General features: G+C 40.6%; 1 protein-coding gene across 3 annotated transcripts in view; it reads right to left on the bottom strand.

The window, feature by feature from the left end:
* Nucleotides 1-14,641, bottom strand: part of LOC6737452 (capon-like protein) — a 45,422-nt gene that overhangs the window by 17,445 nt on the left and 13,336 nt on the right. The window lies entirely within an intron of this gene.

Here is a 14,641-nt window from a genome sequence, read left to right as displayed (position 1 = left end):
AACAGCCAAAGTGACAGGCTTTAAACAAGTTAATTAATTAAATTGTAAACCTCTTAAAAATTCCCCCAAAAAATATATAACACAAAATTGCAGCAATAAAATAAATTATATATAGTAACCGCAAGCGATTCTGTTGCCAACAGCCTCGACACAGTAAGCTGCATTCCTATTTTTAGTTGGTTCAATTTTCTAAATTTAAGCGACGATCTGCCCTTTGCCAAGTTTTACATCGGCCACGATCCATCAATTTGTTTTTCATTTCGCTGTCACTCAACCATATGGTTATAAACTTGGTGGATTTGTGCAAATTTATGGCCAAAAACTGAATGCAAACAGCGGTGACAGCAATTGTTTGAAAATAAAAATTGCAATTTTAATGCACAATTTTTGTGTTGTTTGCGTTCGGGTATTTGTTTTACGGCGAATGCAGCTCAAGGATAACAAATGCGTAGATATGGACCTAGATCTGCGAATTTTATTACAGTGACAACAACAATTTAAATGCGAAATGACATGACAACAACCACGTCCAGCCAGCAGAGTGAAAGAGACGCTGATGATGCCATCGTCGACTGACAGTGACAAAATGTGCATGAGATAGCAGTCACGCCCCCAAACGCCCCCCATTCCATCAGATATATGCAAACACACACACACACACACTACACATATTTGAACCATAGAAATAAGTATGTAGTGAAGAGGGTTCATTTTTCGTTGGAAATGCCTTTCGCCTCGCCGAATGTCCTTATGCAGATATCTTTTGGAATATTTCACGATAATAGACGGTTTCTATTTATGGCAGCCAGCATATGTCTATTCTCCATGATCTATGTCAAGTTATGGTAAACAAATCGAAAATTTTTTGCGCCACATTGCGATGAATTTCTGCGAATGCTAATTCGCTGGATGATTAATGTTCTGTTCTGTGGATATAAGGGATATGGCGTGTGCCGAATCCATACTTTTTCGGGCTAATCCAAAAATAGCACTAGTCAAATTTTGATATTCGGCAGAAAATAGATTTCCGCACATTAATTGAGAAAATTATTAGAGCAACATCAACTGAGTTAGGTAATGCCAGTGCTAATTGATTTCCACCTACGCCCTGACGAACGCCATGTGCCCTAAAAGTCTGGAAGGCAGTTTATTAGTCAGTAAAGGCGAATGTTTACTTCTCCCAACTACACTTATGATTATGCAGATGTTAAGAAATATATTTTTAAAATACTCGCTAGCTGAAGTTCATATATCCAAGCATGCTAGGACATATAAATAGATATTTGCATGCCATTGCCATTCAAAGGGTTATGAAACGAGGCTTTAAACTCCCCACAAAAGCCATCCGGCAGTAAGCCCATAAAAGCCATTTTCAAAGCGGAAAGCAGCCGAAGATGGAGCTGAAAACAAGGAAAATGGTATGGGAAAAAAAGCAGAAACGAAACTCTCACTCTCGCCCACAAATATTTGGATTGCATTAAATTCATGCAAACACAAAGGATCAAGGATACACAGAGCGCTTATCCTCTCCAGCTAGACAAATCCCCGCGCAAATAAAATAAAGAAAACCAACTTCAGACTCGGGGAAAAGCGTTTCGCTCACTCTTTTTTGCCTAGCTTTTCCTATTGCCTTTCACCCCACATCGCCATTTTCCTTTCAGTTTTCCCCGCCCAGCGCCATTCGCATCCTTTTTTTCACTTAAAAACCATTCCAGTGCGACGGCTCTATGCAAATAGCCGCTGGACTTTGTTCGTCGCTTCGTTTAAATTCATTTACTTTGATTAAAACCCCGGCCAAGAGTGGACCCTTTCGTCCTGCAAAGTAGTAAACTTTTATACATCTTTGCGTGGGACTAGACGGCTTTGCTCCCAGCCGAGTTCATACTTTATTTAAGGCCATAACTTTACCTTTGTAAACAACAAAAGATATGGATTCGTTTTAACTGTTTTCACCGTTAAAAATTTCATAGTTAGTGCTTAATGGATATGATTTTAAAAGATTTTTGTTAGTTATCTACTTTTAGAGAACAATTGCTTTAATACATTCACATATACATACTTCTTTATTTAAGGATACTCCTGTTTATTACACATTTATTGCTATAACAAATAATTGTTTGGTTTTCTTTTTCTGTGTATACAATTTAAGGTTTCAAAGGTTTATGACCCGCATTACGTTTATGGGTGAATATTGTAGATTCTGTTTTGATTATGAGTTTTGCGAAACAACTCACGTTTTTTCTTCCACTTTCTATGGCGTTTTCACCATCCATTAATTGCGAGCAATGAAATCGATTTTCCCCACTTCCAGTTCTATTTTCATACATTTGTTTATTTACACTTGATCGTTCGGGCGAAAGACAAGTTAAAAGTCAAAAGCTGGCCACGTCTGTTGGCCCTCTCCGTGTGACGTCAGTGCGAAACAGTCGAAATGCTCAAGGTGTCCTGAGATATTACCTGCCATTTGTTCGGACAAAAAGCAATTAAGCTGCTCTTACAGTCACCCCATAAATCCCGACTAAGATCATCAAGAAATTGAATGTTGAATTAAGAGATTTGAAGGGGGCGCAACACAAAAAATTAGATGGGTTTCAAATGGGTTGAGTAGCACGTTTAGCCGATGGCCAACGACAAACAGATTAGAACAGCTTAGTTGGCCGGCAAAAAAAAAAAAAAAAAAATATGCAAAAAAAATGAATAAAAGAAAGCCCCTTGGCGCTGCATAAAAAATGTGAAAAACTCTGGAAAAGGATTTGGTTTTTGGCTTGCCTTTCAGCCTTCCGCCAGCGTTTCGGCCATGGCTAATGGCGCTTCAGGCCGGACCAGCTTTCATGTTCGGCTTCCACTGCCCCTTTTGCTCTTTTGGATTTGCCTTTCAACAATGCGAAACATTTGTTTGCACAGCTTTGCCGGGTACGACGGGCAGAAGCGTTGAAAACATAATTTTTCTCGGTTTATTTACCCAAAAAAAGAAAAGGAAATGAAACATAAAAAAACATTTATGTGTACACGCAACCCCTGACCCTGGTGCCACATTTTTTGTCGCAATGCTGCAGGGTGCTACCAATTGCTTTTTCTTGTTTTAATGCTAATCCACTAAAGGGGTATTATGTTTCGATATATAACAGAGATTAAATATAAAATTGTACTTCAAATTTAAATCAAAATCAAAATCAAATCTTATTAAGTATTATCACCAATATCTCAAAGATTATACATATGTATAATACCAACAATTTATTTACCTTACACTGTACTTTACACTTGCGTATTTTTAAAGCCTATTTTTGGGCAGTCAATGCCATTAAAAGCTTTCGCACCTCGTTGTGGGTGGAATTTTTAATGTGTAGTAATAAATTATGAAATGTGAAAAGTACATTTCAGTAACCCCATGCACATATTCACTTACACACTTTCATGTTTAACATTTGCTTTACACTTGTGTTGATATGCAAAAAAAAACATTGCATAGTTTTCAGGGCACATGAGCAAATGAGAGCATGGGGAAAAATGTGAAATAAGGAGAAAACTGCGGAAAAGCTCTTGCTCTTTTCCCGAATCTCTTTCGCCACTAATTCGACATGTGTAAGAAATTTAAAAATTAATTAGCAAAATAGAACGAAAAATTAAAAGCGAGATGATATGTTGAAGCCTCAACGAAAATAGATCAAGTCGTATGGTATTTATAAGTAGTAAATTGAGGCTGTTTATTGAAACATTTAATTGGCCACTTTGCGAACTCTTCACTGGAAATTCGTTTTAAAATTGTTGATTGAGAATTTGATGTCTTCATTTGTTTATCGATGCGGCATGGGTAAAAAGCATGTGTGTAGAGGAATTTCTTTGATGAATGTTTTTCATTTTGAGTGCAGGCTAAATAAAGTCTGCCTTGGCCTTGGTTTAATAGCCTGGTATTTTGAGTTATTTAAGTGAAGCAATGATAAAATGAAGTGTGTTTTAAATTAAAATATTTAGCACGAACAGTAGCTAAAGTTTAAGCTCCTTAAATTGCATACAGCAGTAATTGTAGAAAATTGCACAAAAAATATATGTACAAAATCCTTTTTTACTGCCTGAGTACAACGCACAGTCTTAAAGAAAAGCTTGCGTAAAACATTTAAAAACAAGCTCAACAGGACGAACTTAAACCTGAAACTGCAGGGATGAAGTGGGAAAGCAGCCCCAAGAATTTTCGCTAATAATGTTAATTCCATTGCCACCTTCTGCACCGCCCAACTCCCAGTGAAAACCACCGCAGATAATCAGCATCTCCTGGCTGTTGTACTTCCTCCTGGCTTTTGTTTTGCTTTCATCTCGGGTTTTAGTTTTCTGCTGTCTCGGCCATCCTGTCTTCAGTCCTGTTCCTTCCTCCCTTCTGTTGCGCAACTTAACTTCCGTTTGGGTTTCCCGCCCAATAACCAACAGGCAAACCAAACCACCCATCACCCTCGCTTCAGGCCATTTCATTAGCATCATCCAGCCAGGAGGAGCCAACTTAATGAGATGGCGGGCAAAACTTTGAGCTGTCTTTTTGGTTTTTTGTTATGCATAACTTTGGGCATTTGGCTTGTGCTTAATTTAAAACAATTATTTGACGAGCTGTAAGTGGCCAGCACCGCAGGCCAACTTGGCTCAAACCGAATCAAAGGTTGGTCGAAAGCGAAATGCAAGTCTTCTCTCCACTCATCTCCAAATTGCAGTTGGCCAAAATGCAAATGCAAATCGTTTGGCCAATAGCACGCCCATCTCTATTATATCTCAACTATGATAATTTGCTGGCCGTTAAGCCAGCGGGAAAATGCGCAGCTCGAATGCAAACTGCAAACAAATGAGTTTGTCTGGTCGAATAAATCATGTCGTGGGATTTGGGGTTGCAGTTGGAAATGGAAGTGTGCCCCCCTTTATCAGCTACTCGAAACTAAAGTGCAAAGTCAGGCTGCCTAAGTGGCGTGAAGTGAAATGCTTTCTTTTAGCCAACACTCGCGGCAACAAGTTAAGTGCAAGTTAAATCAACATCTGAATTTCCACCGTGCTAAAAACACCGGAAAGAAGAAGAAGCTCGCTAGGTGCAAATGAAATGAGCAAAAAATTGCACTGCGAGAAAATCATAATCAAATCTTAAGCTGCAAAATGTAACTCTATGTCTAGATATAATACTTATTTCTTATTTAACCAGATAAAGAATTTATGAATATCATGCTCATTTTTTAAACTGTCAATTTTATACCTGTACTTAAACTCTATGAGGAGTGTTCTTCCAATTTATTCTCTCCATTTGGCCATAATCCTGCATGTGAGGAGTCTCACCATCGAATGGCTAATAAAAAACCAAAGACTTGCTGTCTGTGGGTCTGCATTTGCATAAGCCGGCTTTGGTGGGGTCTTTGATTGGCCCCAGCCAGGGAGTGCGATTGGATATGTAGGCATTACTCACCTAATCCATCAATGACTTGCCCATGTAATAGTCAGTTTCCGGTGGAAAAAAAAAGATACAAATTATGCTTTCTGTTTCGTGCACTTCACACTCCACAGACATAAAACTCTAAGCTAATAATAAACGATGCGAAAGAAATGGAAAAGCAAAGAAAAAACCATAAACTATTATCTGAGCGGAGATAATAAAAAAAAATATATGAGTTGGGGGGACTTTAGTTGCATTCTTTGTTTGTTCTTTGTTACGACTTTCGCCTCACTTCATTAACTCCCCTCGCTCAATTGTGGAGTATCAAGTTTTATTGGCCCCATAGTTCAGTTCGGTTCACTTCGGTTCAGTTTATATCGGCCCTATGGAAAAGTAAAAGTTTCTTTTGGCTGCTGTCCAGCGTTGACCCATATATCTATCTATATGGTATGTAGTATCCCACAGATATTCGGGTTCTTTTTAAACAAAGCGAATCGAAACGGAATGCATTATGCAAATGCAGCTGCCACACCACGCCAGCATGCAAGAAATGCATCATGAGGCGAGAGTATTTATATTATGATGAGGCAACCATGTCGGGATCTATCTGACCCCGATCCCTCCGGAGATACATACGTGTGTGGGTGTTGTGGGTAAGTGAAATGTTTTGTTCGAGCATAGTCGGGGAATACAACAACCGACATGCCATACAGACAGTGGACATGCCTTGTTCTCCACATGTAATTGCAAATCAAATGAGCCGGGATTAGACAAGCGTATCGTGCTGGGATACGGAACATCTCCGTCTTCTTGATTTATATGTGCCCTGGTTTTGGCATACTTCAGCTGGAATAACATCGCCGCAAAGTTTCCGCCAAAAGTTTCAGTTCTGTTTTCTCAAAGAGAGAAAGTGAGTGCAGGAACCACGGTGGCGGCAAAGTTTACTAGTCAAAGGTAAAATCAATAAACGAGTTACCATTTGGACAGTGAACACCGTACACAGAACGCCACCTGAGTTACCAACATCCACCCTCTTCGACTTGGCCATAAACAATTGGGGGTACCGAGTACTGAGGGCGACAAAGCGTACACAAGTGGAACAATAATAACAAAGCAGAAAATCAATTGGAAGTACTTAGGCAAACAATGGACCAAAGTAATGAAAGAACAGACCAGTGGCCAAAAAAAAAGAAGAAGGAGAACAATAAAGGCCTCTGCTCCATCCCCTTGATTCTTATTTTGTAACAATCCAATTTAGCGCAAGGCGATTATTTTGATACCAATATTAGGAGTAGCATAAACGATACCTTTAATTACCTTTAATACAAAGATATATTAACAGTAACATTAATCTTTTACTTGTAATCTTTTATTAAATCAAATGTAAATGAAATTTCATCTGCCAAACTGTTAAATTTATTTTGATTTATAATTTATTTTTGTGCAAAGCCGCAGTGCTTGCACACGAAGTGGACTAAATCACATTTAATATTAATTGATAATAATTTGATAATATAGTTTCGTATTATATCAAGCCACAAACAGTTTAAAAATTATTTTTTTAGTAATGGGAAACTTTGAATGGATCTCCAAAGAAGAGTGTTTTGTGGGATGAAAATAAAGCCAAAGCGCAAACAGAAATGAAAATAAATAAATTGCGTGCTTCACACAAACGCACAAGTGGACGCCAAATGGGCAAAGAGCACGGGGCGTATGAGTAATGCGTCACAGCAGCTAAACGAGCGGAAGCGTTTAATTAGCAGCTTTAATAATTCAATCAGCGTTATATGCTCCCTCAGCCCCCCCTCGTCTTTGATCCCCCGCCCCCACTGTGCGTGTATGCTGACCGCTAATTTTTATACAGCAATTTAACCATGTTATTATTGCTATTATTTGCGTTTCTCTCCTCTGCCTTTTATTCGGCTGGTGTAAATTTCACAAACAAGTGCTAAACAGACTTAAACGCTTGGCGCCTCCAATTATTCCCATCTCAATTTCCATGGATTTACTCCGGCCGGTCACACATTTTATTGAACAACCTTATTATTGAGCAGATGTGGCGGGCAATTGGGTGTTTGGGTGGTTGGTTACTTGCGGTGCCCTTTGAAATAAATTGTGTGGCTTTTAGGGGGATGGTTTTTTAGCCATTTGGGGGTTTGGGCGTTTCGGTTGGAGCTGTGTTGGTTTCTGTTTGGCCACCTGCTGGGTGGTTGCCAGGGCTTAAACACAGCCACTGTGGGGTTAATGAACTCCATTTAATTGGGTTACCGCTTACCGGTTAGTGGTTAGCTCAACCAAAAAATACTGCTTACAAAATGCAAATTAGTCGGTACATTATTGGTTTTATTTTTCTGGGAAACAGCTCGTCCTGTTCGTCCTGTTGGCCATTTTAAAGCGTCAAAATTGCAAATCCCCATCGCACGTACATATATGGCTAAAATTGCATCGCAATAAATTTCAGCAATGCCAATGGCCAACAGAGCCGGAGGCGAAACGATGGGAGTGTTTGCCGCGACTGCTTAATGAAAAAGTAGCCGGGGCAGCCAGCAAAAACGAGCAAAGGCAATGGCAAGACCTGGTCAATTGCCATTGATGTCCAAGAACAGACAAACATACAGCCAACTAGAGAGCTACACTCAGCGATAAAGTGGTACAAAAGTTAATAAATTTAAAGTACCATGCTTGGCGTACAATAGAACGTTCGCCAAATTCCGCCGTTGGAAATATTCTATAGTAAATAAGACATATAGTTACATAACTTGATGGTACATTCTAATAACTTCAACTTATTTTTTTCACGTGTACACAAACACCGTCGGAATAGACAGACATCCAGAAATAGCTAGACGCAGTCGCAGTTGGAGGCTGTGTAAAAAGCATCAAAGCCAGCGCCAAATGTTGACTCTGGCCTGCAACATGGCCATGTCCAATGTGCGTGCATCTTGGCTTTTTCTACTACCTGCAACCGACTGACTTTAGCCCACTCCCAGGCCATTCAATCCATGGCCAAATCGACGCTGCAGCTGAGCTTTGATTTGATGACCGTGTGTCCCATGTTCGCTTTCTGTTTCGCCTCCAACTCCAACTCCATCATCATCTCCATTTCCATCGAGCATTTCACTTTGTGTCGCCTGCGAGCGAGTGAAATCCAGAAACTTGGCCTCCGCGTCTGGCAATCGGCGGATCAGCCTAAATGACTGCATCCGCCGTGCGAGAAAAGAATCTGCTATGAAGTAATTTCATGCCATTTCAGATATCTAAGCTAAACTGGACCGCAATTATAATCAATTCTAGCTCGGATCACGCAAAGAAAAATAGTGAATATTAGAGATCCCATATCTATGAACTAGTAAACAAGCTGAATCTTGACTCTTAAGAATTGTTAATAAATTAGTTTATTTATCACAGAATATCATATCATTTATTTCTTAAAATGAATACCATTTTTGTGTATTAAACCAATAACATTCTAATTCAATTTCAGCTTTCATTATATTGTATTTTCCCCTGTGCCAACCTCTGGGAATCGAGTGTAAAACTAATTTCAGCAACGATGCCCAAATGATAGCACACACAAACAGCACCGATGCGGATCCAGTTTCATTATTGTTCCGAGTCAGAAGCGTCAATTGCCTAACTAGAACAATAGCATCTGTGGTGCATCAGGCACAGAAGCTCTTGTGCAGTTGCCTTTCCCATTAGACCAGAGCAAATATAATTACCAAGGCTAACTGGGGCAACAAAAATGCCAGAAAAATGCTAGGAGGAGCCCGGAAAAGCCGTGCTAGTCGAGCCGGCCGAGCTTTGGAGCGCATAAATGCATGTTAAAGTCAATTTATGCAGGCCAGACAATGCAGCTTAGATCCTCTTGGCATCCACTTTTGTGCCAGGTACAGATTGCCAACAAACACGTCCGGCTAGCACACATTCCCCGAGGGGCCAGGACACGTGCTTGTTAGCGTAATATGAACACCCCATTGCCCGTTTGAATATGTTAAGTGGCAGCCGGGATGACGGTGCGTATGAGCGATATATGCATTCCAACAGCTAGCCAACAATGGAATGCAATTTGCCATACCAATCCCAGCCTGGCAATTAATTTTGACTTTAGACTCCCTATGGCAGCTAAAAAAAAAAAAAAGAAAAATTCAAAGAAAGTCGACGAAGCGAACCGAAAAATCTATGACAAATGGCCCGAACATATATCCACTCCCAAAGACAGAAGTTGCAAGACGAATGTGCAGCTTTTTCACAAATTTGACAGCTGCCGACAGTTGAAGGCAACTCTTCGGGGCGCACTTCAATTTTCCATCACATTTTGGGCTCAATGGTGTGAAGAAAAGCGTTTTTCAGCGGGAAAGTTTTGGGAAAAATTCTGCTGCCAACTAAAATTTTCCACTTCAATTGCCAGTTGCCGCTATTCAACTTTAATTTGAGTAATATGAAAAGGGAGACAAAAATCAATATGCCTAACGTGTGGCCGTCGGCGGAAATGTTTCGAGTCGTAAAAGAAATATATTAAAACGAGCAATGTATTATTACTATTTTTTTGGGGACAATGCCTAATGGCACGCAACTTGGGAGTTATGAAAAAAAACGGGTGTGGACAAACGAAAATGGGAAAACATTAGGCAAAGTTCGGGGGAAAACCAAAAAAAAAATAGGAAAGAAAATGCAGTCGCGATATCTGCCTCCCTGTAGCGATCTGTTAATGATACTTTCCCGGTGAAAATCGCGAGAAAAATGGCAAAGAAACGAAACGAACTCGAAACGAGGACACGCACATTATATAGCAATTTGTGTGCTCGCTGTGGCAACAAAAAAGCAAGTAAACTTCGCCCGACTTTCGCAACTGAAAGGCAAAAAGTTAAAAGCAATTTGGATTTTGGATTGGGGGCCAGTTTTTTTAGCCACCTCACGCAACTTGAATTCCCCCATAAGGACATTGCAACAATTGTTCGCCAGTTGTTCGTGAGAAAAGCCAATGTCAAGGTGTACGGAACGATTTTCTATTAATACCTGTCGACGCGCTATTTATTTTCGATTTAGTTTCCGAATGCTGGCATTGTGCATTCGATTCGATTGTTTACTACTGCTCATTAATAATTTATAAGACATACCTCAACGGAATGCCATGATTCACGTTCCAAAATGGCTAACAACTTTTGCTGCTGCCTCGAAGTTCTTTGCTAATTCGATTCTTCTATTACACGAGCTAAATTGTTTGAGAGCTAGCTCGTCGACGAATGCCTCACTTTGCCAATTTTTTAATTAAATTTTTGCCGACCTACGGAAAAGCGTTGTCAGTTTGGCTCACATTGGTTCGCAGTCCCTTTTGCCGGGCTGCAGCCATTTCCAAATGTCTGTTCATTCTTTTTAATTGACAAAATTGATTAAAATGTTGCTTAACATTTTGCACCAAACTGACATTTATCTTAATTGCTGGGAAAATGTCGTTTGGAAAATAGAAAAACGCCCGAAACGGAGTCCAATGAAATCGGGCACGGATCCGAAAGATGGAGCTCTTAATTAGATAATGGTTGTCGGGGCAGTTTGTAAATTGAATTTGCTGCAGATAAATGGAGCGCAAAGAGCGATGTCAGTATTAAAAAGCAATTCTATATGAAGCAAACAAGTGAAATAAACCCACTTTTTTCGCCTTTTTTAGCAATATTTTTCACGCTTAATTTCGCTGTGAGTTTTATGACCTGGCCCACCCGGAATACGCAAACTCTTTCGCAACAATTTTTATGGCATTTCAAACGGTACGCATACGCACCGTTGTCCATGGTTTTAGTGGCCAGCGCTTTATTTTTATCAACGAATTTCAAAGATTTTTGTGTCATTGCCAAAAAATATGATTTAGTTCCCAGTATTTATTTATGTTCCTCTGCTGTCAGTGGGGGACTGCTGACACGCAATCCACGCCCATCCGATATGTAGGTGTCATTTGTTTATAATGTACATATATCTATGTATATCTTAAATATTTCATTTAAAAGCATATTAAAGCATAGTTCAAAAGCTATTGAGCACACTGGCCGGGCAATATGTGGCCACCACTTCCGCTGGATGTCAAGCATGTGGCAGACAAATGTTCCTCTCGACCAATGTAGTCTTTGGCCCTTGGGCTCCACTGCATTGCACTTGACACGCTTCCAAGGAGCATTCGTAAGGACTTTGGACACTTTCCAAGGCAACGGAAGAAATCGGTTGCAATGGACTTTGCGCCAAATCCTGAGAGATTGCCGAGTGTGACTGGCATTTTTATAGGCTGCAGTTGAATTATCGACACATTTTCTACAAACCACTTCTGCCAAGCATTCTTGTGTACTATTGACTTTTCCAATTCCGAGTGCCGCACTCATTTAACTAATCAAAAGTAATTTTAATCAAAGGGAAACCTTCGCCGCAGGCCAGGCACAGATAACGTGGAGAGCAGCAGACAGAGCAAAAGCAATTAAAGCCACGTGCAAAGTTTGCCAAAGGATCCCGGGCAAAACTTCTTTTAGGCGCCAAGGTGGGTGACTTCAAGAAGGATTGCTGCTCGATTTTTTTTCCTTATTTGCCTTGGCAAAGATCAGAGGGAAAGTCCTGGCGCCCCAGCGAAAGTGGCCCGGGGACTTGGATTGCCAATCGTTGGGAGTAGATTGGTATGGGGATGCTGGGTTAAGCAAACTTAATTAATAGGGAAATACGCAGCTGATTGAAGGCGTGCACAGAGAGATAATGTGGTCATGAATAAACATTGGAGTCACCAAATCGTAAATCAAAATAATTACCCAGAAACATATAAATTGTAGAAAGAACATTTGATTTTGTGCCATTTTTGATTTTGTCTGTCAAACTAACTTTCAATCCCTTAAAGATAATAATGTCTTTTATTTTATATCAATTCCCTACATTTTTTTCAGTGCAACCAGGCGTTGTGTGTGTTAGACATGGTCCTGCGTCGTGCACTGAATCGAAACTCATTAAAAACTTTCACTGTGGTTTCATTAAAGGCAGCAGCTGCCACGCCCCCGCACGCACTCACGCCCACTTTCGCTTCCTGATTGTCTTCTATTAATATGTCAAGAGCTGGGCAAGAACACACACATTGTGCCGAAAAATAAATTTGAATAATTAAAAGGCCCACAGAGAAATATAAACGCCAAGGAGGTGTGTAAAGAATGAAAGCCGAAATAGATGCGAAACAGCTGTCCTTTTATTTTTGCCAAATGCCAGGACAATCTGTTGGTGGTGCCCCCAGAGAGAGAGGTATCCCCTTGATTATTTGGAAAGGGGAGAAAAATGGAGGGGGAATAAAGCCAGTGGCACAGACAAATAAAACAGAGATAATCGGCATGGCAAAGTGCACCCACCCACGCACAATAGACAGAAAGCGACAGCTTGACAAACTAATAACAAAAGGCAAGCCCGGCTGACAAACGCACTCGTCTGTTGGCCAAGTTGGGTACAAAAAAGAGCTGGCCAAGATCCCAGCTGCCAGATAGCCAGCAACCCAGCTACCCAGATGCCAGATGCGCGCAGACCCAGGGACATTCGAGAGCCGGAGGCCAGGAAAAGTACTCCTTAGCCCCGGGTCTTTTGGTTAGTTCATTAAAAATGAGCTGTTTTCGTATGCCAACAAGTGCCAAAGTCACAATTTTAATTTAGCCTAGACAAGGACAAGGGAATCCCCCACTATTTGTCATGGTCAGGAGTGGGTTAGTAGCCGCTGTTCTGTTGTCCTGGTTCTCTCTGCTGTTTGCATAATCCCACTCAAGTGGCCCACTCATCCATCTAAAGAGCACCCACCCACATTACCAGCCAATTATGAGGCGGCTTACGGCCCACACCCAAAAAAAAAGTTCACAACTTTAAGCGACAGCTGACAAAATGTATTTTAATTAAAATTCAAAGAAAAGCCCAGCACAGCGTCCCAGAGTTCTGGCAAAACGCAAATTTAATTGAGCGCAGCCAGGACAAGGCAGGATACATTTTCTTCACGCCCTATAAACTTGCAAACAAGCTGATTCCGCTCTAGTTCGCATTCGCATTAAGGAATATAACCAGTAGGCCAACCAAGTTCTTAAAGATCAACAAAGACTTCCGAAAATAGGTATTAAGGGCAATAAATTAGTGTCAAATTAATTTGCGAACCTTTTCAGAGAACTTTACAAATTAAAGCATCATTAATAAATTGCCAAAGGTTAAACTTTAGATTACATATATGCAATAAAACCTTTAAAACTAAGCTGATATGTTTCCAATAACCATATTGATCTTACGCTGAACTGAAAAACCTATTTAAAAGCATCAAGAAAAAAGGCGAAATCTTTTAAAGTATTTTGTGGGAAATAATTTTCGACGAGAATGCAAATGAATTGTTGGCTAATTAAAAAAGCTTTCAGCACGCGCGCTTCGCTCGCCGAAAAGGTCAAAAGAGCGGCGCGTTAAAGAATACACAAACATTGCGTATACGCGGTGTGGGTCGCACGCCTTTTTCCTATTTGCAACAATTAGGCGCCAATCGCGGGCAATTATTAATTTGGCTTGGCTTTCAATTAAGCAATTTGGCGCCGCACCCTCTAAAAAACCCCCATTCACCCACAGCCACCCACTAAAATGTTGATTGTTCCACAAGTTGATTTTTGGGTGGTTTTTGGTATGGGAAAAGTTGGCGGAACAAAAGGCGGAAGACGCATTGAAAATTGGTCCATTTATGGTTCCACATGTGTGTGTGTGCAAAATTTCTTAAATTTTACGATAGGAAGGCGGCAAGAGCTAAAATGCCAAAAGTGCTGCACCCTCCACCGCCAAAAACTTTTATGCTAATTTCCACCCACCGAAATGGGGGAGGCAGAAGTTGGGCTGGATTGGCGCTGGATTCAGCATCAAGTGGAAAACTTTCACAGTATACCAACACGGTCGACACAGTGTCGAAGAAATGTTTGTTTAGAATTTGGCAGAGCGTTATTTATGGCCCAATAACTTTTAACTTCACATGCGGCCCCCTTCTTGGCTGGAAATGCAAATTAGTTGCCATTTGGCCAAGACTCACGTAGAGTCGGCTCGCACAATGGGGCCAAATAAATTTAATTGAAAAGCCAGTCGGCCAGGCGCTTCGTGGAGCAGGGGGAGGTGTGGTCCAGCTGGGCAGGTAAAATCGTTTTCCTCAAAGAATGTCAATCGAATCGATCGACCACAGAAACAGCAGCCGCCAGTCAAAGTGTTTAATTAATGCCTAAATAATTG

This window comes from Drosophila simulans, chromosome 3L (assembly GCF_016746395.2).
Source record: "Drosophila simulans strain w501 chromosome 3L, Prin_Dsim_3.1, whole genome shotgun sequence".
NCBI lineage: Eukaryota > Metazoa > Arthropoda > Insecta > Diptera > Drosophilidae > Drosophila > Drosophila simulans.
The sequence above is the reverse complement of the archived record's forward strand: the minus strand, read 5'-3'. Positions and strand labels throughout refer to the sequence as shown.